This window comes from Cryptomeria japonica, chromosome 5 (genome assembly GCF_030272615.1).
Source record: "Cryptomeria japonica chromosome 5, Sugi_1.0, whole genome shotgun sequence".
Lineage (NCBI taxonomy): Eukaryota > Viridiplantae > Streptophyta > Pinopsida > Cupressales > Cupressaceae > Cryptomeria > Cryptomeria japonica.
In genome coordinates, this window is record NC_081409.1 from 495884663 (window position 1) to 495910170 (window position 25508).

Here is a 25508-nt window from a genome sequence, read left to right on the forward strand (position 1 = left end):
GCCTGGCGGCTATATATATTAGTAAGGATGTTTTTGCGCGATATAGAATTTTTGTGTAAAAATTGGGAGGAACAGACTGATCTCACTTGTAATTTCAGTGGAATACCCATCTTTGAGTGGAATGAAATATATGATACAGCTTGAGAAACCTGTGTGTTTTGAATGCGTAAAATTTCTGTTGGAATGATTATGTGTTCGTGTATCAGTTTCTCTTCTCTGATTTTTCATTTGAAGTTTGCGAATCAATTTGGTAAATGAAACTAGTTGAAAGCTTTTGAATTTTCTGATTCCCCTTGTCTTGTGAGACATGAGCGAGTATCAATCAGAGTTCAAATATTATTTTTATCATCCTGTGAGTTAATTTCCATTTGAGATCAAATGTCTTGTTATGAATTTCATTATCCATCATTAAGCATTCATATTGTGTTGACTAGTGAATGTTGAAGCCTTTTGTTTACTTTCTGATTAAAAGTGAATCACATAAAAAATATATATTATTCAAAATTCATTGAATATCATATAGGGAGCTGTACCTTAATGCAGAGGGTAAAAACAATAATTATTTACCCAACTGCTGGTTATCATTGGTTTTCTATTAGGGCAACAGGAGTATTTATTTGTAAATTTTGAGAAATCCAATCCGTTAACCAACAGAGATAATACCTGCAAAAACCCTCATTCCTACCATACAACATAATACTACAAAAAATGTTAGCCAAAAAATATATCCCTATCCATAATGCCCAACCTATACCAAATCATCCGCTAAATAGCTTAAGAGTTGAGAGCACTATCTTCACATCCAATATTGAAGGATATGCAATCAGAGACAATTCTATTGAGAAGACTAGTCAGACATTTGTTTCAAGACAACCCGCCCATATAAAACACTAAAAAGGATTTAAACAAAGAGAAACCTACCAACCATCACGGATCTAAATTAAAGCAGTCATCCATCTTAATTTGGAAAACCTTCCTTTCAAAAGACACAAACCTCTTTGCTTATAAAATCCTGCCAATAGAAGTGCTATTACCAGAAGATGATCATACACACACACACACACACACACACACACACACACACACACACACATATATAAGTATTTAATATATATAAAGCAGAGAGCAAAGCATATATATAAATTAGGAGAGTGGAATAGAGGCTAAGATGACAAATAAAACAACCAAACCCATAAGCAGAAATCAGTGAGCTAGATAGAGAAAATCATAACTAAGTCCAGAGAGTATATAGATTAAGCACCCATAAGTCTTTAAAACATAAGTCTGAGATAGAATGAAAGCAAGACAAAATTCTTGAGAGTTAAAAAGGTGACGAAAGGGAAAACCCGAGACAAACCCCTCATTAATGGTCCAACATTTCCATGCCCGCAGATCTGATAGACAAAAAGGAACCAGAAACGATAGAAGGCCCCTCCTTCGGTAGAAGCCTCATCCTTTCCTTCCCTGCTTATGAGGGCCCCTGGTTCCCGAGCACTCTGGTTTTACTGAAGAGGGGGAGGCAGGAGAGGGAGGAATTGGCATATCGTTTAGGATCATTGTGATGTTCTCAACTTCGAGGTAATTAATAAACCATTTGTCGCGTGGGGGCTTTTTAACCTGCAAGAGCCATAAAAGGAAGGAAAAATTCCTGGTCCTGATAGGGCTATAAACTTCAAAGGCCTGGAGATCCTCTATAGCCAGAATGGGGAATCGTGGCACCAGTTTATTCATCCTGGTAAGGATATCATAATCCCGAGGCTTTGGAGCAGAAAGTTCTTCATCAATGTTGACCACCACCCTCTCCAAATTGCCCAACATTTCCTTTTTGAAGACCTTTTTGCAAAGCTTCACCATTACATTTCTGTCTTTCTCAAGATGCATAGCAATTGCTAAGAACATCACTGCGATGTCTGGATTAGCTTTGGTCCAGTCCTCATTTAAGATATAATCCCTCCGCAAGGTTTTCATAATAGCACCGATAACCAGGGGATTCCGGTGAACCAGAATGCCCTTCAATCTCTCCTCTTTGATTTCCCCTACAAAGGCCATCTGTCGTTTGAGCCCTAGAAGTCTTAGCGGAGTATCCATCTGAGCTAAATGGAAGATAAACTAGGACCTCGACCAAACAATCTAAATATAGCAGGAGTATTAATGCTTCGTGAAAAACAACTCATCTAGTTGTAGAGGAAAGCATAATGCAAAAAAATGATCGATATCGGAGGGTCGGGATGCAAATGGAGCGATCTCAAGTATCTAAGAAATAATTACCGTTGCCTTAAAGCATACAAGCAATGGGTACTTATGCCTTCAATCATAGAAGGAGTGTCACATCATCATTACTAGACTACCGTCACATTAGTACTAATTGAGGAGGAGTTGCTGACGAAGGACATCCGAAAAAGAAAGGCAAATCCCTCTAAACAACCAAAGCTTAAGCTAAAAAAGGCTATACTGAGCCTAGAAGGCTTAGAGAAGAAGATAAGGCGAACTTTGAAGGGATAAATAATATTTTATTCCTTTTAATATGCAATGTATATGTAAATATTAATACCTATACATACATGTATATATATTTTAGTTGAAATGATATATATGAATGCATGTCTATATACAAATGCCTATTCCTATATATCGTTGCATAGTACTAGTCATAAAATCTTATATATCATCTGATACTATATATCAAAAAATATATATACATATGTATAGATAGATGTATATATCTATGTATAATATTCATGGTTTATACATATACATATAACTCTATACTTTATGTATATACCCATATTTATATATCTAGAAGGGTATATATAAGTTTTGGATTATGTCTTGAATGCATACCTCTATATATAACAGAAACTGCTAATCAAATTATAGATGTTAATTGTATATCTATATATTGTGAGAGTAGGCATATATATAATTTTTATTAAAAAAATTTAAAATTTAAAATTTAAACATATAAGTTATTATTAAAAAGTTTTAAATATAATTTTAAATATTAATTTATTATATTTATTATTTTACTCAATGTAATTTAAAAAATAAAAATATAATAAGAAAATATCAAAATAAATTATTTAAGTTTGTGTAGGTTGTGGGCGGATGTGACAGATTGGTACCGGGAGATGTGACCAGCGTTAAGATTGGGGCGGTGCAAATTTGCGCCCCCATAGCCAGTGCCCTCTTTGGGTCTATGAAAGATTTAAATGTAGAATATGTTAATGTGTCGCCTTTACAAATTTTGATTATATTGTAGTTGAATAAGCTGACTCAGATATTCATTTCCTTCCCACCAGAAGATCTTTCCTTTTTTCCGGTTTTTAACTCTCATCTTCTCTCATGATAAGCTGCTGCAAGTTATGCCCCTTAATGCATGTTTCTGATGGATATTTCTTTTGCTTCTAAGGACGATTTTTTGGTGCTTTTATGCAGGTAATTGTTTGCAAAATGGACGGTGAGGTGTTGACTGACCAGGAAACTGCTGTTTATGATCGTCAAATCCGCGTTTGGGGAGTATATGCACAAAGAAGGTACTACAGCCTTCCTGAACTATGGCAGCTAGACATGAGTTTTGCAATGGAATAGTCTTTTCATCTTAAAACTTTGGTATTTCCTTTCCCAATATTGCCCTCTTTCCAAATGCATTTCGTATCATTATTTCTATTTGTTAGTTTGATAGTAGAAATGTTACAGTAAGTTTCACATTTGTTGGCAAAATTCCTGAAAACAAGTGGGAAAGAAGTTTACGACACATTTTAATATTACATATTATTATTTCTATTTGTTAGTATGATAGTAGAAATCATACAGTAGGTTTCACATGTGTTGGCAAAATTCCTGAAAACAAGGGAAAGAACTTAACGACACATTTTAATATTATAGATTGAATAGCTTAGAATTTTTCGTATAAATGGTTCTGTTCATTGTAATACAAAATTTACAGCATGTTCACTTTTCTTGGAGACGGGTACAATGCTTTGGGGTTGATTCCTGATAGGATAACACCGGGGTAAAGATGCATTAATCACTAGATTCAGCTTGGTCTACCTGTCAATCGAGGATATAAACTTGCGAAAGGTGTTGGAGTTTTATGCCACAAAGGGATGAAAGTGAAGTGGGGATGAAAGTGAAGTGGTAATGCAAACAAACCTATAACAAATCGAAATAACTCTTGCGACTTGAATTGTCACTTCTTGGCGACAGTATGACAATAATCTATGGCAGCAACAATCAACAACGATAGTGATAACAATAATCCGCAATATTAACAATGAAAACAACAGTTTATTAGTAGAAATAAAAGAATGCCAAATTAATAATACCGAAATCAAACATTCCAAAATCTGCTTCAAACACTCTGATTGAAAATATTAATTTAAAAACGTACCATAAACACATTAATAGAAATAGAACAAAAATAAATAAATGTCACCATGCTTCACCGCAGAGGGGGCCCTTACTCCATGGTTCGCACGGGGATGGAACAAAATCTTTCTACGCTGTTGTGCTTAAAAGAAACATTGTTTTATTTATCAAAATCTATTACAATGTTTGTATACCATAATCTACGCACGGTAATCTGCGTACAAAAATCTGCTCCCCACCAATCCATATTAGGCTACTTATATGCGTAGCTCATAACAACAAGGTATAAAAATATAATTTGTTTTGGCTTGCAGCCAATAAACCAATGGTCTATGCAAGACATATCTTTCTGGCCATGTATTACAAACAACTTTGTTACAACAACATGTAAGAAATAGGAAAAGGACATAATTCTGGTTTTGTCTACAATAAACATATATTTATTTCTAGTTATTTTTCATCAACAACTAGCCCCATGAATCACGAGTTTCCCAACTGTGAAACAGGTAGAACACATGTCTATGCGCTGAAGTGGCTGAAGTAAAGGTAAGTGCCATGAAGGAAGAACCAAAGGAAGGGCGCCATTGGATAAAACAATGTTCAGGCACTAAATAGGTAATCGATGCCACCACACAGCTTTATGTCAACCATGGGGTGAGAAAACTGCAATAGAAAACACAAATTGCCTATGATAGGAAGTTCCTTCATAAAATGTGACAGGAAATCTGCATGCTCTAAGTTGTATTTTTCATGGCTTGAAATTACAATGCTTATTAGTAAACACAACCAATAATTAATTTCCATATATTTTTCTCAAAACTATATTAAAGATCACACATATATAATTAATCATATGCAACGTAAATGATAAAATGTTATGAAAATGGAATGTGGAAATGATTATGAAGGTGTATGAAAAGGCATAAAGTATGGCATAAAATGAGACATAAATAGCTCTCATCAATTCCATTTTGAGTTAACATTTATTCATTTTGATTGTTAGAAGTCCTCAAGGCACTCAATTGTCTCATGCAATAATTACCTATCCATTAAAAACTACTGCTATTCTATCTAATTCTATACTTTTGTTAACAATTCAAGTAATGGTTGTAATGAATTATTCCCTAGTTCCATGGAGTCTTGGGATGGGGGTACGAGACTCAAGAATGGGGGACTATGGGCCTAGATTTGGGGAGATGTTGCAAATATATTAAGTAGTTGAAAAATTAATTATAAAAAAATGTATAATAAAATAACAAAGGATTTTTTATAATACTAAACACATTGCATTGAACAACGAAAATACAAAATATGTAATATCACAATATTATATTCAAAATGATATTTGAATTCAAAATTCAAATGCAATTGGCCAATGGCCTAGTGCCTCCAAACATCCCCAAAGTCCTTGCCAAACTCATTATTTGAATTGTTGAACTCTTCAAGGTTAAGCTTGTCCAAGCCATTACCAACCTTGTTTGTGCCGCATCATCATCAACTTGGGTTGGCTCCTCATGCTTTACATCTCATCGAGTTGTTGGACTCTCCTTATATGTAGGCGTATTCTAGTTAATGAGATGCATGGTACTATGTACAACTACAAGATTCTTTGCTCTATTAGTGGGTAACCTTGTTCCTCTTAAGAGAGTGGATGAAGTTATAAGTAGATTAGTTCCTGTAAGCACTGCAAGAACTAGAAACCTAGGACAATAAACGAATGGCTAGTGTGGTTACTAAAGCATGAGGCCTATGCATGGTCCACCATAGAATTGGGTCCTCTTCTACCATGTTTTTTCTAACTATCTTCATCTCTTTTGGATATTCACTAAGGGCAGGAAATTTTGTTTTCTTTTTACAAATGGTGGTGGCATCATCAATATTGTACATCTTCTAAATGGCCTTAATAAATCCCGCCTTCATCTCAACATTGTCCTTATAGGTAGGCATTTGTACCAAGCCTTTCCATATACCACTTTGGGTTCAATGCATAGGCAACTGCATCCAAGAGAGTGTTGAGCTTCTTCCACCTCTATTAAATGATTGGTTGAATATTTGAATGAGAGAATTGAAATGTGGGGCCTTTCTCTTGTGTTGCAGCTTCAATTTGGCCAAGTATATTGTCAATGCACTAGCATCTCCATATTTGATGATTGTGAAGACTAAAGTAATAATAGAGAATGTATTTTGCATTTGGCCAAAAAATGCTACTCTTTGTCACTTTCTTCATTCTCTTCCCTTGCGTTGATTCAGAATTAGGCCATTGATTCCACTTATTGTCATGACCAGTAGTTTCAATGCTTCATTTACCTCAAGCATTCTTTCCAAGAGAATGAAATATGACACATATCTAGTCTTTATAGGTTTCAAATGTTTCTTCTTGGAGAAGGTCTTGAATATTGTATGTGAAGTGTAGTGATTACATTTAAATATTTGCAGATCTCAAGCATCATAAATGACTTGTTTGATCCAACCAATTTTGCTCATGCCCTTGAGTACACTATTCATGGCATGCGTATAAGAAGTCCAAATATTTTTTGTAAGCTGCCTCGATCTTCTTCCTTGCAATTCTTTACTCATAGGTTTGATGTTAGTACTTGATTCATTTTGGTTCAATCTCCTCAGTAGTATCACTATGGATTTGGAATTGATAAAATACATGGTTGTGTTACTTGATCAATCAACAACTCCAAGGAAGTAAAGGCCCACTATACATGTGATCATGACGATGATGAGTGGACAATGCCTAATGTTTGTCCACCCATCCATCACTAAGTTGCATCCACTATAGATCTAGGTAGGACTCGTTTTTTTCATTAAAACCTTTGTCTTGGACTAGTTCTTAACCAAGATTGTTGTCCTCAACTTTACCTCCCCTAGTAGCACATTTGAAGATCCCTACTCTTATTATCTTTGCCACAATGTCCTTATAATAAGGAGAGCAAGTCACTTGGAAGGGAATGCCATTGGCAAAGAAGAATTTGCCAATGGCATCATTCACTTCATCCTTATTAAATACACATTGAGTAACATTCCACCGCGTTTGCAACATAACTAGTACTAAGCATTCTATGTTTCCCCTTAGGCTTTGCTGCCCCTAAACTAGATGGATAAGCAAGAAGTTGTGGTTGATAGAAATGACATGTCCATATGTAATGTCCCAACTTTGAAATATAATTTAATAATAAATAATAATAATAAAATTGAAATATAAAAGAACAAAAATAAAATTTAAATTAAAAATATAAAAGAATATAATTAAATATAATTACAATTTAATTAAGTTAATGAAAGGTCAAAAGACATGGAAGGAAACGTTGTAACTCCGTCAGCAATGAGATATAAAAGGGAGAAGAAAACCTCATTTGAGAGGGGGGATAATTTGGGAATCAGAAGTGCAGATCTGATTTAAATAAGAAGTGCAGATCTGATTATGAAAGCTTGCGTCCCTTTCAAAGGGCAGAAATAGTGAAGAGTTGCACTCTTTCAAAGGGTGCTAATGGTGAAAGGGTGTGCCTCTTGCCAAAGGGCATACATGATGAAGAGGTGTGACCTCTCGCTCACATTGAGAGATATAAATGAATGGAATAAAATATCCTAGGAGGGAACAACAGACATAAGAAGAGATAAATTCTAAGGGCAGTAAGCAATGAGAAGCAACAATAATATTTTAAGAGCAACATAAGGGACAATGAATTAAATAAGGCAACATTCAGTCAGCACTGAAGAAACACAAGGATATAGTCGAGGAGAAAATAAGGAAAGTGGGAATCGCTGAAGACATAAAAAGAAGAAAAGAACAGAAGGCAGAAACGAATCCAAGAAGTGAAGAAATACGACGACAGCATAGGCTCAGTTGGAAGAGCCTATTTAGCATACTCGCAACTGTGAGAATTTACTTTTCCCACCCTGCCATTATTGCATAAGAACTAAGGTATGTTCAGATGTTAGAAATAGATATGTACTAAGCAATATGCTGTTACTTTACTGTGCATATCTGAATGAAGACATAATAATTTAAATTTAAATTCTATTGAATGTTATCTCTGTTAATCCACTGGAATATGAATTAGCCATAAGGAAACAAGTCTGAAATATGAATCATATCAGACAGTAATTGTTGATGATATAGTGACTGGTTTATTAATGCACTTTCATTTCATACATAATGAATAAGTTTTGTTTGTGCATCTTGTGAGGGATGGAGAGAGGTGTAATCCAGTGGCAATGAGGGACTCACAAGCGGTCATAAGGGCCCTTGGACTCAAGGAGCCAGATTGCACCCTCTATGCCAAACCCACAAGGTAATGTAGGTGGTTTCTGCATCTTTTGAGTGATGGATAGAGGTACAATCCAGTGGCAATGAGGTGCTCACAAGTGGTCATAAGGACCCTTGGAGTCAAGAAGCCAGATTGTACCCTCTATGCCAAGCCCACAAGGTAAGACTTGTATGGGTAATGGACTTCAAGGGCAAGCCACATAGGCCGCTAAGTCTAGCAAGGAGGTTAGAAGCAACCATTCTTTGGGCTTGGTAGACAACGGACCCGTGCAACCCCTATCATGTTCTAACTACACAACTCTATTTGCTTGAATATATTGTAGGTATTTGCTTTCTTGGGTGTAGGTTTTTCTCCTAAAGCTACATTCTTCCAATACAAGTTAAGTCACAATCTTTATACACTGATTTTAGTATTCAGAAATAACAGTTATAATTCGTATGATAGAGTTAAGATCGTAAGTTGTTTCATATATTCATTAAAAAGAATTTTAATTAAAGACATTAGATAGTATTTGTCTCCTCATTAATCATTTTAATTAAAGTTATAAATGAATTAAAATAGGAAAATCAGTGCTAACAGGCCTATAACAAGTAGGGGACATTACACCATAGCCTAGTGCCCATGTTTTTGATACTGGTAAAAAATGATATTAAAGAGTATAGATCCCAGATAACAAAATGGCCATAAAGGCAAATAGTTCAAGCCTCACAAGGAGCGAGGCTAAAATCCAAGAACACACATAAACAACATAGTCTAAAACAAAGGACTCAAGAGAAATACAAAGCATGTAGAGAGACAGCCCAAAGCTACTAATAAAAAACATCATAAGATAAAGAGGCTAGAGGTCCACCAATTTTGGCAGACCATGAGCTGTTTGCCATTTAGTGATATTAAATCAATTTTCTGCTTGCCATTTAGTGCTATGAAATCAAGTTTCTCAATGAAGGAGACCTCCTCAGGAACCTTTCCATTATCATCAGGTTTGTCCTTCAAACATTGGCTTTCCACTCCATGATCTTAGCCTTGGTTCTTTTGGTTGGACTTTCCACTTTGAAATTTGGATTGCAAGACGTAAATGCTAGTGGCCGAATTTCAAACTATTTCTCTGCAGAATGCTACCACTTAATTAAGTTTATTTCTTATTTCTTTTGACTTGTTCTCTAATTCATCCATGCTTTGTTTGAGATTCTCCCATTTGTTGAACTTAGTAGCAAACTTTTCAACCTCTTCAGAAATTCTTTTGCCCTCCTCGTCACTTTTCTAGTCTCTATTGCATTTGTACACTTTCATTTCTATATACTGTATTTTTTTCTTTGCTGTGAGTTGTTGAGTGAGCATCCATCTTAGAACATTATTGTGTAGTTGGAGGTTCTTTTGTAATTTCCCAAATTTTGCCTCCATGATAGAATGAATAGGCTTGGCAATTTCCTTTTAAAGGTTCTTCTATTTGAGTTAGGGGTTTAGAATGTTCCATAGGAAAAGACTTGAGGTCCACTTTTTTAGGCGTGTTAGAAGTGAAATGGTCCACTGGAGAGATGTCGGCTTTATCAAGAGACATGGAAGAGGTGGGGCTTGGGGTGACCTACCCTTTTTTGGTTTAACCTTGGGGTGGAAAGTATGAGTCTACTTGATGCTATTAGGATAGGTATGAGTGTTGCTAGAGGTTTCAAAGCCAACCTTGTCAAAAGTGAAATGGTCAATTGGAGAGATGTTGGCTTAATCAAGGGACATGGAAGAGGTGGGGCTTGGGGTGGAAAGTATGGGTTTCTTTGATATTATTAGGAGAGGTATTAGTGTTGCTAGAGTTTCTAGAGCCAACCTTGCCAATGGTTTTGCTCTTATTCAAATGGAGTTGGGAATTGGTATGTAATGTCCCCTATTTATAAAGTGCCTTAAAATACCTTAATTACAGTTTTCAGTTCTTAGGTTAAGGATTTAGGAAAGTACCTTAGCCATTGCTGAAGTCAACCTGCAAAAACAAGGTCAGAAAAATACTACAAATTACATAAAGAAGTAACCATATAAACGACAATGTATAGAAATGACTGAGTAAAGCATAAAGAGATGCATGTAACAGAATTAGGGATAGAGACATAATCCTATGATTGAGACAACCTCATCACCGTGTGCTATTATGCAGGGTTGATAGGGTGGCTTGATTAACTATTCAAGCATGATCATGTAGGGTGTCTTATGCAACAGCTCCCCTATTCATTATGATCATATAGGGCGTCTTATATAACAGTTCCCCTATTCATTATGATCATATAGGGTGTCTTATATAACAGTTCTCCTATTCATTGTGATCATATATATGCAGAAATAGAGATATAAATATTGTTACAGCACTTATTATGTTTGCACAGAAAATTCATATCAACTGTAGACAGACTGCCTGAGTATTAATATCTTAAGGAATGCTAGATCTGAAACCTTCAATGTCTTCTCTTGGGTGCTAAAATGGTTTCTTATACACCTTCTTCCATGCTGGAGGATCATGCCTTTTCCCTTCGGTTATGTCATTTGTGAAGAGGCACTTTTATATCTTAACTGCCGCCCTTTCATAATCCACATTTAATCTTATTGAACCAATTCACTTAATACATGTGAATTAGTTAATAATTTGTGAAGATCGTTGCACTTTTTAATATTAAGCAAACCTGATATGGTTTAGGTGATTGCAAGCCCGATATGTGTTGGTTCGATTCCATGAAATTGTGATGGCTTACTGTGCAAGACAATTTCATTGCCTATGATTGGTTTGCTGATTAAGATTGTTAATTCAGGGGCATGACAGTTGGAGGTGGAACTCATGTTTACCTTTGTGAGTGAATGGTTTGCATAATTTTATCATGTTTGGTGCAAGGTTATGGGATAAAGCAGTTGATTGAAGGATGTCCAAGCTCTTGTTGAATATCCAAGCCATACTTCATTGTACATAGAATACGCAATGCCTTGTTACTGCGGAAGCCTATGTTTCTGACCCGAGTATAGTTTTTGTATTATGTTCTCCTCCTTGATAACATTTGATCCTTTTGTATCTCTATCGTATTGATGGATTAATGTTAACGCCAAGAACAAGGATGTTACTGCCTGTAACTTAATAACAGTTCTGATCTGATCTGATCAATGGTGATGTCACTGGATGCTTTTGATTACCATTAGCACTCTTTGAAAGAGTGCAACTCTTCATTATTTCTTCCCTTTGAAAGGGACACAACCTATCACAATCAGATCTGCACTTCTTATTTAAATCAGATCTGCACTTCTGATTTTCAAATTATCCCCCTTTCAAATTAGGTTCTCTTCTCCCTTTTATATCTCATGTTTGAGGGAGTCACATCTTTTCATTTTATGTCTCTTGACCATTCATAACTTAATATTAAATTTTAATTTTATTTAATTTATATTTTAATTTGTTAATGATTTGTAGCTTCAGTCGGAATGATCAATGGGATCATATACATGATTGATTTATATATTGCTGATTATAGTCAACATGATTAATAATTAGGAAATACCATTATATATATATATATGCAAATTTATATATAAATCAGAAATATTATTATGTACTATTATTAATCATGCTGAGTATAAAAAACTCGGCTAGACTAAAAAAAGAGGCCCAAACATGTCAAAAAATTATCATTTTTTGTTTTTTCAGGTCAGTTTCATTCTCTTCATCAGAATATACACATGAAGTATAACATTTAAGTATAAGTGGCATTTCAATATGTCTTTTTCCTTTCTTATACTTTATAACACCCGCAAGGGGCAATGCCCCTTGACCCCAACTTGGGGGCACTGCCCCCAAACCCCCGTCGAAAAATATAGGGGGAAACTGCGCTGATGGAAGTAGGGAAAATTTAACCTCCAAGCCTGATTAGGCTCCATATAACAACATAATTAGCATTGAAGAAATCTTGGTATTATACATTTTAGAGTTGAAAGTTTGAAACTATCAGTATGAATGATGAAATTTCAAATATTACGCGTTTGTAGATCTCCACCAAGATCTAGACCTATCTCTCTACCCCTCTTTTTCTCACCCTCAGAACTAGGAAGATCTCCACTGGGAAGAGGAAGAGGAATAGTAAATAGTTTTAGCTAGAGCTGGGAAGAGGAAGTTGTAATTGTAATTTGTAATGATGTATTTACTTTTGGTTTTAAAAAAACTATTTACTATTTTGTCTCCAGCCATCAGCATTCCTCATGAGGATGCGATTTTGTAGACACTTTGCATTTAAATATATCTAGAATCAGCTTGTTTCTTTTGTGTTATCATTTATTGACTCATTGGATGCATCTTCTCATTAAATTTTGGAAAAAAATGCATTTTTTATTAAAATTAAGCGTGTTTTTACGTTGCCGAGTTTTTTGCCGAGTTTTCCGAGTTTTTGCTGAGTTTTTTTTCTCAAGGGCTTGGCGAGTCGAGCCGAGTCACGAGTAGTAATATATTATGCAGCTCCAAAAGGAACCTTCAGGGAAAGTAAAAGACATAACAGATTCTCCAGCTATGTTGTACTAATTAGTTAAATCTTAAATTCAGAACCTTCAAATGTTGAGGAAGCATTCCAACATCAAGCCTGGAAAGAAGCCATGATAGAAGAATATAAATCTATCCTTAAAATGATGTCCGAGACATTGTATCTAGGCCTAAAGATAAATCAGTGGCAATCTTCCAAGTAGCTATTTAAAATCAAACATGCTATAGATGAAAATATTGAGAAATACAAAATACACTTCTGTCAGAGCCAAAATTACTATTGCTGCATCAAAGGGATGGAAAATCCATAAAATGGATGTAAAGACTGCATTTCTAAAATTGAGGAGGAAGTCTAGCCGGAGCAACCTGGAAGCTTGATGCAACTGTGGACATGATAGTTTGTCACAATCTGCCCAAAATTCATTAAAATGAGGGATGAGAAGGATCATTACACACTGCAAATGTGAAAGACTCGAAAACATTCTTGTCCACATCTCCTATAGAGCAAACAAGGAAATTAAGTCTAGTAGTGGAAGTTGCCAGAAGGATGAAATGTTTGACAATAAGAGATTGGTATCTTATACCCTTGAATAACATTCCTGAATCATTCATGGGTTAACATTGGGATAGTAAATCTTGACGAATCAAGAAGCATAAGAGAGTACATCCAAGTGAGAAAGATCTTGATGCTTGACTAAGTTGAAGATTGAGATCAGATTCAGAGGGAGTCTGACAATCCAAGAGGTCAAGAAGTTGATACATGAACTTGAGCTTCAGAGGGAGCAGTTAGAGGATCAACTTAAATTGATTTCCAAGGATCTTGGTTCAGAGGGAGAAGATCATGACAAGATAGTTTCTCTAGTGATCAAGAAACTGCAACAGTCAGAAGTCTCTATGATTCATGGGATAGAGTCCCCTGTAATATTCTTGAAAAGATGAATACATGATAAGCTTGAGATTCACCAAGTGTGATGCAGTCTCCTAACTTGTATCTCATCATGGAACAAACATATTGAAATGCCTTATCACTATGTTAGAGACGTTGTGGAGAGAAAGGCATTCTAGTTAAGGTATATTGGCACAAAAGATCAATCAGTAGACATATTCACCAAATCTCTCGTCAAAACGAAGGTAGAACACTTCCGAGGGTAAACTTGGTATGATTAAAATGAAAAACTCTGAGAACGAGTCTCAACTTTATTATTGTACTAATATATTCTAAAAGATGTTTAATATAAACACTTTTATGACATTGTAGGTCCCTGTGTGCATCATTTAGAAGTGACGACTCCTAAATGATAATCACTTGTATTTTGGTAGTATTGTAAAGTGACGACTTAACAATAATTTTTCTAATCTATCATGCTTGATATCATATGGTTGATATCTGTGTACACGTCATGATAGATCCTATCTCTAGTGGTTGAGATATGTCATGGTGGATATTAAAATGGTTTAATATTCGTAAATATGCCATGAAATTATATCCTTATGGTAAGCATCATATGGTTGATGCTAGTGCACATACCATAATGGATATTATGAGACATTGGTGAATGTCATAAGTGTTGACATTTGTGGACCATTGCTCCTGATATCATGAGATGATATCTCTACCACACCTTGTGTGGTACTACTATGTATGCCTTCTGATCATCCTCCCTAGCTAAGAGGGAGTGTTAATGATTTGTAGCTTCAGTCGGAATGATCAACGGGATCATATACATGATTGATTTATATATTGCTGATTATAGTTAGCATGATTAATAATTAGGAAATACCATTATATTTATATATATATGTGTGTGTGTGTGTGTGTGTGCATATATATATAACTTAGAAATATTATTATGTACTATTATTAATCATGCTGAGTATAGAGAATGATTAATAAATCAAACATATAAATCAATCATGTAGCAATCTTTGATCATATAAACTGATTAAGAAAATCATTTATTCTTACATTGCAAATTCTGTGAATCGATTAAAGTGAATTGATTATCATACTAAATCGATTAATATAATGAATCATCTAAGGCAGATCGATTAATAAGGATCAATTAAATGAATCGATTTATGTGAATTGATTGGTGAGAATCGATTAACATAATCGATCTTGTTCTAAATTCTGTTATTGCAAATTAATATACATATCGTGTAATGATATCGATTAGACTTATCAAGAGAATTATAATATCGATTAAGGAATTGATTAAACTCTATATTGTTTGTGAATCGAATCGTTATGTGAATCAATATGAAATAACACATGTTTGCTTTAACACAGCCATTCACTTTGAGAGGAGCATGCCTCTTCAAAGAGGCGTGTCTCCATGTGAATTAGATTCACGTGGAGGCATGTCTCCAGGAGGCATGTGTAATGCCCCGCCAGGAACCCCGAAGGAAAACCCACAACAAGGATGAAACAATTTTTTTTTTTAAGTATAAACATCATAAGTGCATTTTCACAACATGCATGATAACACAAGCGGAAGACTTACACCAGGATTTCCTTAAGGGTTACCAACGAAGAATTAACTTCAAGAATAAATTTCACAACATCATAAATCCACATATGCATCATTAACTCAATGAACACAAGAATCCATAAGCAAATAAAGATTCATCATAGAAAGATTGAAAGGATACAACATAATTCCCACTTCAATAAGCATTTACTAACATCATCAAGGAAACTGATAAAAACATCCAAACATAGGATTACATTGCTCTTCCAATACATAGCTTCTCAATAAACATAAAGGATAGATCTCATCCAATTACAAGGTTACATAAGATCAATATTACAATGATACAATGACCACATAGGTCTACAAATACCAATAATCTGCAAAACATGAGATGAAGCATGAGTCACGAACCACAGGAACACCTACGAAGCCAATCCTCGCATGAAGGCACAAATCCGAACATCCGATGGGAAGTGGCACTACCACCCGACCATGTAATTCCCAAACGGAATCACCCCACCGTGCTAGGAGATAGCTGAGGACCCTCAAACAAGCATAAGCATGACATGGTCGACAAAACAATACGACTCCATGACAGCACAATAAGATTCCACAAGAATCCAGGTGACTCAACTTCACAAACATAAGTGAATTGACATCACAAAACACAAGTGAACCAAATGAGAGAGTGTCATCGCATAGCTTAAGATGGTTACCCTAGTACAGCCTCCATAGGTCCCGGCTCACTCTCCTGGTAACCTCTCCCGACTGTCCGGCTCCAACTAAGTCTCATGCGGACCCTACCAGCCTTTCGTGAAGACAAGGTGGTTGGTTTGCCATTCCAGGCCTTCTCGCAACATTATGAGCCCTGTACTAGCACTCACCTATGCACGAGGTACAATTATCTTTATTAATGTTATGATACTACCCACCTAATCAATTCATTAGATTACCAGTTATTATCTGACTTTCGTTGGATCGTAATACCTACCACTTTGGGTGCAACCCCCAAGCGAAAGCCACTCTCTCAAAGGACACTACACAAGCATGGTCACTCCTTGAGGACCCTATGGCGAAGCAAACAGCTATAACACCACTATCAAAAACAGGTGGTTAAACAAGGACATACTGACTCTTGGCTAATCATAAGGCAAAGACACTACATGGTTAAGACAACGGAGCCAACATATATCACTTGGTCAAGGTACCAATTACACCACCACAGGATGACTGAACCACACACCAAAATATCACAATAAACACTTGCAAGGACAGCTAAATACATCAAATCCGCACTCAGACAATCTTTGAAAATATCAACATCATAAACACTTGCAACATCATTGATTGAAAATTAAATAAAACACTTCTTTCCAGTAGTCACATCTAATCAATTTCCAAATCTACTCATTTGAATCTCTAATTCATGCCTTAATTTTCATTGATAAATTTATAGACCACATAATAAAAATCACATGAAAATCACATTATATCACGCAATACCACTTTAAACATTTCATTAATAAAATTTAAGTTCTTAACACAAACCGGTTTGGAGACCCGTGAGGGCTCAAAACCAAGTAGGGGTCAAACCAACCCGCGGTTGTGCTGCTGCCGGGGCAACAGACACCACTAACCAGTCGTGCTGCTACCACTGGTAACACTGCCGCTACCAACCGGTAATACTACCACTACCAACCGGTAACACTTACCACTTCCACACTTACCACTTCCAACCGGTAACACCTACCACTTCCAACCAATAACACTTACCACTTCGAACATTCCATTTCCAGAATTATTTCACAGGCACACACATACAGTGCCAATTTCCAAAATTTCAAGGAAGAGTTTACCAGCAAGGTAAATGGTGAAATAGACACACTGGAAAGAATAGCTAGCCAAATCATGACAGAATAGAAACAAGGATGCACCCAACAAGCCCAATCTAGAATTCTTTCTTTCCAAGAAGAGGTAAATCAAGAAATTGTTTGCTATGAACAAATAACACACAACAAAGAAGAAATGAACAAATTCCTTTCTTGAATGCAACTATATGCTTATAGCATCACACAATCAACTATATCAGGCAATCTTTCTTCCATTTCGACATTCCAAAAAGAATCTACAGGCAGAATACATAAATTTCCATACACAGGAAGCAAACTGAAAATTTCAAAAACAAATTCAAAATAAGAAGGGAACCTCCAACCTTGAAGCAATTAGCAAATAAAAGGGATGAAGAAACTCCAGTCTTGCAGCCAGGTCGAATTTCCAGCTCCTTCAGGAAGTTTTTCCAGAATTTTCTCTCCCAAAATTCTCTTCTTCCCCTGTCGTGGATGCCCAGAATGGATGCCCCAAAAATATCTTTTACCCCAAGCTTCTAGGTTAAAGTTTTTCATCCAATCAAATTTAAATATTTCAAAACTAAAAGGCAATCAGATCTATTTCTTTCCCAAAAATAATAATTCTTTCCAATGATTAAATTAAAAAAGCCAAATGGAAAAATAAAAAGGGAAGCTTTCATTTATTTCTTTTTCCATAAATACTTCCTTCAACATAAGCATTTAACCTTTTTAAATGGCTAGGTAATTTATTTATTTCACAAAAATATCAATGCAACTTTACACAATAAATTAAGCCATTTAACCATTTAATCTAGCAATTCATCAATTTAAATAAAACAATAATCACATAGCATATTAATTAAATGATTATGCCAACGCAAGGTAGCATCATCCATTTAAATGAAATAACCATTTAAATAAACGGAAACACTCAAAACCAAGATAGATCAAATGACAACTCTCAAATGACCAAACCAAGGCACCATGACATGCATAACAGCCAGACGGGGAAACACAACCGACGGACAACACTCACACGAGTGTAGTTGTGGTCAAGCTAGGGTACAACAACTATCTCCTCCACTCCCATCGGATATATAAGGCATACTCAGACCTGCGAAACCAGGTGGAGTCAATACCTCGTATCTACCCGGTACTAGTACCTGCAATGTCCTGCACCAAAGAACCACACGTGCATATAGACCAATATATATAAATACAGACATGGCACGCACACCGATGAAGGAGAATCGTGACGTTCCCTGTCTCACCGGAGTGAGTGAAGGAAAATCATCCCCTCGCATCCCAATACACTTGCAAACACGCAACATATAGATAACGCATCGCAATAGAAGGGAAAAGTGTTAGTCCATGATAATGATCCATAAAAATAGCATTACTCATAAGCACTGAAATACTGCATAAAACATACACCATAAATCTAGACAAAGCATGAAATAACATCGCATAATATCCGAATCAAAATACAAAAATCTCCACAAAATAGTCACTGAAGTAACTCAAAACATACAAAAGAGGCTGATCGAGGAGGGGTACTACAGCATGTCTCTTTGAAGACATGCCTCCTAATTCAATATATATATTTGAGTAGAATATCGATTCATTTGGCAAGTACAAAAATTGAAAGTGCAAGTCATAGAGATCAATATATATATCAGGTCACAAGTTGAAAAAATAAAATAACATATGCACACCTCAGTAGCAGCAGCCTTGTTTGTAAGTTGGCAAATACATTCAACCAAGGAGAGAACATCAACAAGTTGATAATCAGTGATAGAGAACAAATAAAATTCTACCACAACCAAATCTGATCAACATTAACATAATTTAAATGTTATTTTTTATCTTTTATATTTTAATTTTATTATTATTATATATTATTAAATCCTATTTTAAAGTGGGGACATTACATGGTAGAATATGAGGGTTCTAGCTATGAAGAAGGCATAATAATTTTCACCACTTGGGTCGAATGTCATTTCCTAGCTGTATAGACCTTAGGTTTACTTTTTGAAGGGCCCATAGAAGACTCATGTGGGGACATGGAGGAATAATACATTTTGGGCTAATTGCAATTTGTTTAAACAATATATAGGCCTTTGGGGAAGGGGCAAATCATTTTTTTACATTAAAACTTTATCGACTCCTAAAGATGACAATAAATCTAGAAAGGAAAGTTCATTTTAATGTTATGTTTTAAGTGATTGGCATGGGAAATAGGTAATAATAGAATCTTTGAAATCTCCCTTTGAGCATGATATAGCGCATTAGGGTCCTCACCACATCCTTCTAGCACCCAAGAAGATCACTCCTTTTGAAGCCATTTTGGAATCTATTAAATTTCTCTTCCAACCTCAAGAATTTGTTCATTTCATTGTGGTCATGGTTTTTGATTGCCTTTTGAAATTTCCTCCCTTCCATCTTGAGCCTAGTAGCCGTAGTCATCAGGTCTCCCCAAACCTTGAATGAGATACTCCTAATGAAAACCAAACTAGCTTTCCAGGAGGAGGCAAATTCCTTGGATATGACAAGATCATGATTGTTGATGGCTTCAAGGTAGCATGAGAGGTTTCCCTTGTGAAAAATATCCCACACCTCCACATTGTTTTTAAATCTATAGTAGTTTGTGGGCTCAACTTTGTTGAGGTCTCCTCCCATGCTCTGTTTTCTAGGTCTTTGGATACACATTTTGATATTGTTGTGGAAATTGGAAGCCAAAGACTTTTATGTTCTTCCAAAACCCTTTATGGTTGTAGTAGGTTTCGTTTTGGAATCATTAATCTTTATTGTTATTCACATATGGATAGATTGGGCATGAATCTTAATATCATTTTCCTTAAATCTGCCCCTTTCAACACTCCAACATAATGGTGGTGGTCGAGGCTCAATCATTATCCCTTGCTTCTTTGTCGAGATTATTTTTAATCATTTGATTGAGGGTAGCCAGCGTTTGTCAACATTTTAAACCTTTTATATGTCTTCCCAAATTGTCTAGTAAGTTAGTTGTGGTATTGCCTTTTCTAAATACATGATTAATTTTTAATCTTTTAAGAGACATGAGGAATCTCCTTTGTCACCTCAATGATATGTCTATACGACCAATGACAAACAACCTCAATGTTGAGCATGCCTAAGATGATTTTGTGGTCACCTTCAAGGATCAAGTTTTTGATGCCCTTGTCATTAGTAAGGATTGTGCCTCTTGAAGCAGTTGTGGCTTCTACAAAGTTATTAGTTTGATTCAGATTCTTAGCATAAGATTAGATACCTTTGCAATCTCTAATTAAATCCTCTTGCTTAACCTAGGTAACCTTTCAATGTATCATCAAAGTTTAGCTTGATCCATCAAATGTTTGTAGGGTTCACTTGGTGTTTTTCTTTCAGAATATTTTGGTGATTTCCACTTTCTCCATTTTGTCCACCATGTTCTAGTTGTTAGTTGTAAAGGATTTCCACCTTAGTCGGAGGTGTTACCCATTTTTATTTTCCAGCTCAATCAAGTGGAGCTGGTTAAGTTTTATAGTTTTAAGGTGACATATCTGTTATTTGAGTTTTTTGCCAAGAGATGCTATATAATGCCATAAAAGAATTTAAGATAAATGCAACTGTTTGCAATCAAGAAGAACCATACAACATTGCATTTTTTGAAAGTCATTTTTATTATTCATGAATGTCAAATGAAATGCTCCCACACAAGCCGTGGTAATAACTGAAAAATTTGCACTATGATAGAAAAACAATGCATGTGAAAATGAAGTAAAAGAAAAGAAGAGGGATCCATCATTGCCTGGAATGACGAATCCCACAGTTGAGTGTTGCATCTTTGGTGTGAGTTTGCTTCGCCATCCAGAAATACCTGCAAGGAGATGAAGGAGATTGTGTTAGAAGTTCGGGATTCCAAATCTAATCTTATACATCATCAACAGATGTACAGTGTATGTAAGAACCTCAAAAGGCCCTCAACTGAGACAACTAACGTTTTGCTGAACCTATTGCGTTTCAAGTGTGTTCTTTGCAAATAATGACAGCAAATGGAATTTTGACAATCTTAAGTACAAAAAGCAACTAATGGTATTTGCTGGAAATCAATTTATATTCAACAAAACTGATCAAACCCTCATTACATCCGTTCATCATTTATTTAATACTCAAATAAAAATAACAAGAAGCTAGAGAAGAACTGATAAATACCTGTATATTCTGTTAAAACCCTTATTTTCCTATTGTTGGTCATGCACAGATTTTATGACAGCAAGCTGCAATTTATTTTAAACTGACCCGAAATACTCGCATGTTAGCCCGATGGAAAGACATTGGCAAGGCGTCCGTTTTGGCATTTGTTTTGGAATTTTTGGACTCCTAAGCAAAAATCGTACCCTTTCAAGGAAGAAAGGTATGGCAGATCAGCAAGCTGTACATGCACAAAACCCCCATCTGTCACACACTTATTCCTGCCTCTGTTCTGACTCTGCGGCTGCAATCGATCTTTTGCATAAAAATTAATAAACCCCTTTCCAATCTGTCCAATCTTGGTTTCTGGATAAAACCAACTGAAAGAGCAAGATCAGCTGATATTTCACAACCTCTGATGTTGTTGCACAAGAATCCCACGTTTTCCTCCGATACCTCTGATCACTGTAGAAGAATCTTTTGTTGAAACCCTAGGCCAAAACTCCTCTCAGAGCTCCAAAGCAAATTATCCAAAACTTAGCATAATGAAAGAAAACCTAAAATCTTCTTTAATCATCTCCATTTAGGGTTGGCGCGATTCCCAAGAAAGGTGCGATTTGGTCTTTAATAATGTTTTAACTTTTATTACTTATTTTTGACTATTGAAGTGTCAAAAAATAAATCATTTTCCATTTAATATAAAACTGGCCCCATCTGATGAGAAATAGACCCTCACTTAAGTTATAACTTAAAGTGACTTTTAAAACATTAAAACATTAAAGTTCACCATTTAATATTTAATTAAAAATAATTAAATATTAATATCTCTCTAAGTATTCATCAGAAATGCTTGCCGTTTGAATTGGAGACTGCCAAACTATAATCTGTCCTTGCCCAACCTACTGGCTATAAATAGCAGGACTGCTAAAAATAGAAAGTATCTCAAACGGAGTCCTAGATACCTCAAACGAAAACCAGACCTGGAGTGCTCGCTCTGAAGATGGTGAATCAAACTCTGGAGGACCCTCTACCCAACCTCATCAGCCTACGAGGGTCAGTGATAGGCTAATCTACTCAGCTGACAGATGTCAACTAGAAGGGGACATCACAGTCCGCCCCTCCTGAAATTGCTTGTCCTCAAGCAATCTCAACTCCGGATGCTGTAAAATTTCCTTGCTTTCCCAAGTAGCATCCTCTACGGGCAAATCCTTCCATTTCACTAGGTATTATGTGATAGTTCGTCCCCTGAAATTCCTCTCCTTGAACTCAATGATAGCCTCGGGTACGAGTATCAACTTCCCCTCATCATCCAGAGGTGGTAAAACTGTAGACGGAACAATTCGGTGTCCCAACGCCTTTTTGAGACGTGACACGTGAAACACATTGTGTACTTTGCTATCTGCCGGTAAATCCAACTCATAAGCTACCTCACCTATATGACTGGTCACTTTGAAAGGGCCATAATATGGTGGCTTGAGCTTCTCTGCTCCACTCCTCCAGAGAGTAGGCTGCCGATATGGCTGCAACATCAAATACACCATGTCTCCTACCTCAAATGACCTCTCTGTCCTCTTCTGATCAATATATTGCTTTTGCTGATTCTGTGCCTTGGCTATATTCTCCTTAAGAGTCTTCACAATGTCCTGGCTCTCCTGTAGCATGTCTCCCGCACTAGGCACCCTACTGTCACTCAGCAATAAGTCCATGAAACTAGGGGGCTCATACCCGTACAATGTTGTAAATGGTGTCATCTAAATGGACATGTGGTGAGTGGTATTGTAACAATACTCACAGAGGTAAATCCACTTCACCCACGCCTTTTGCTGCCCTGAAATATAGTTCCTGAGGTATCCCTCCACCCATTTGTTAACTATCTCAGTCTAGCCATCAGTCTGAGGGTGGTAACTGGTGCTCGGTGTAAGCTCGGTCCCACAGAGTCTGAAAAGCTCCTGCCAAAAGTGGCTCAAAAACCGCGTGTCCCTATCACTGACAATAGTCCGAGGCAACCCATGTTATCTGAACACCTCTCTGAAGAATAACTTTGCTACATGAATAGTTGAATAAGTGGTGGTGATCGGATAGAAGTGAGCATACTTCGTCAAACGATCCACAACCACAAATATGCAATCACGTCCCTACGCTCTCGGTAACCCTGTGATGAAATCCATAGACAAACATTCCCTCTTCCTGTCAAGAATTGGAAGTGGCTGAAGTAAACTAGCAGGGTATGTATGCTTCTGTTTATTCTGCTGACAAACAGGGCACTCTCTAACATATTGTAGAACATCCGCCTTGAGCCCTTTCCACGTGAAGCGCTCACGAATCTGTCTGTAGGTTTTGAAAAACCCGGGATGTCCTGCTATCGGTTCATCATGACAAAACCGCAGTACCCTACTCCTCAACTCCGATCCTAGGATCAAGTACACTCTCCCCTTGTAAATGATCAATTCATTTACAACTGTATACCTGCTGTCCACTACTGACCCCTCTATCACACCTGCAGCCCAGCTATGTTTGGCATACTCTACCACTATAATATGCCGCCAATCCTCTGCTATCTGGACCATAGAATTCAGGTGGGGACGATGTGACAAGGCATCTGCAACTACATTCTGTGTGCCTTTGATATAGGAAATATCAAAGTTGTAAGCCTGAAGTTTGCTGACCCACTTTTGTTGCCTGTCATTTAAGTCACGCTGCCCAAGGAAATGTCTCAAACTATTGTGGTCAGTCTTAATGCAGAACTTGTTGCCCACTAAGTACTGTCTAAACTTGGCCAGTGCATGCATTATGGCCAACATTTCCTTATCATAAATGCTGTAAATTCTCTCAGGTCCACGAAGTTTCCTACTCTCATAAGCAATAGGGTGCTTGTCCTGCATAAGCACCGCCCCAAAGCCCTCACCAGAGGCATCACATTGTAACTCAAATGACTTCGAGAAGTCAGGTGTAGCAAGTACTGGACATGAAGTCATGAGCTCCTTGAACCTCTCAAAACACTCCTGGGCCTCAGGAGTCCATAAGAAGGCACCCTTTTTCATCAAGTCTGTCAAAGGTGCCGCATGGCGCGAATAACCATTAACAAAACAGCGGTAGAAACCACATAGGCCCAAGAACCCACGCAACTGAGTGAGGTTCACTGGAGCAGGCCAATCTACAATAGCATAGATCTTCTCGGGATCCATCCGCACTCCCTCTGCACAGATAATATGGCCCAAGTACAATAACTCAGTCATTCCAAGGTCACATTTGGATTCCTTGGCATACAAGGACTCCCTGCTCAGAATGCTCAGAATTGTATCTAAGTGACTGAGGTGCTCCTCCCAAGTACGACTGTAAACCAGTACATCATCAAAGAACACCAATACTGATTTCCTCAGCTGATGTCTGAAGACTTTTTTCATTGTGGACTAGAAAGTAGCAAGAGCATTGGTTAGCCCAAATGGCATAACCACAAACTCAAAATGTCCATAATGACAACGAAAAGCAGTCTTCTCAATATCCTGCTCACGAACACTAATCTGGTGATAGCCTGATCTCAAATCAATCTTTGAAAAATAACAGGCCCCATGTAATTCATCTATGAGCTCATCAATACGCGAAATGGGATATCTGTTTTTTATCGTCCGCTTATTAAGGACCCTGTAATCAATACACATCCGCAATGTGCCATCCTTCTTCTTCACCAAAACAACTGAAGAAGCAAAGGGGGACTTACTAGGCCGAATATGTCCCATGGCCAGAAGCTCCTGTATGGTTTTCTCTATTTCATCTTTCAGGCGCTTCGGATGTCTATATGGAGTAATCATCACTGGCTTCGCTCCCTCCTCTAGCTCAATGATGTGCTCAAAACCCCTATCTG

General features: G+C 36.7%; 1 pseudogene; it reads left to right on the forward strand.

Moving 5' to 3' along the window:
- Nucleotides 1-3205: 3205 nt before the first annotated feature.
- The window catches only part of LOC131064893 (SUMO-activating enzyme subunit 1B-1-like), a 55877-nt pseudogene continuing 33574 nt past the window's right edge, over nucleotides 3206-25508 (forward strand).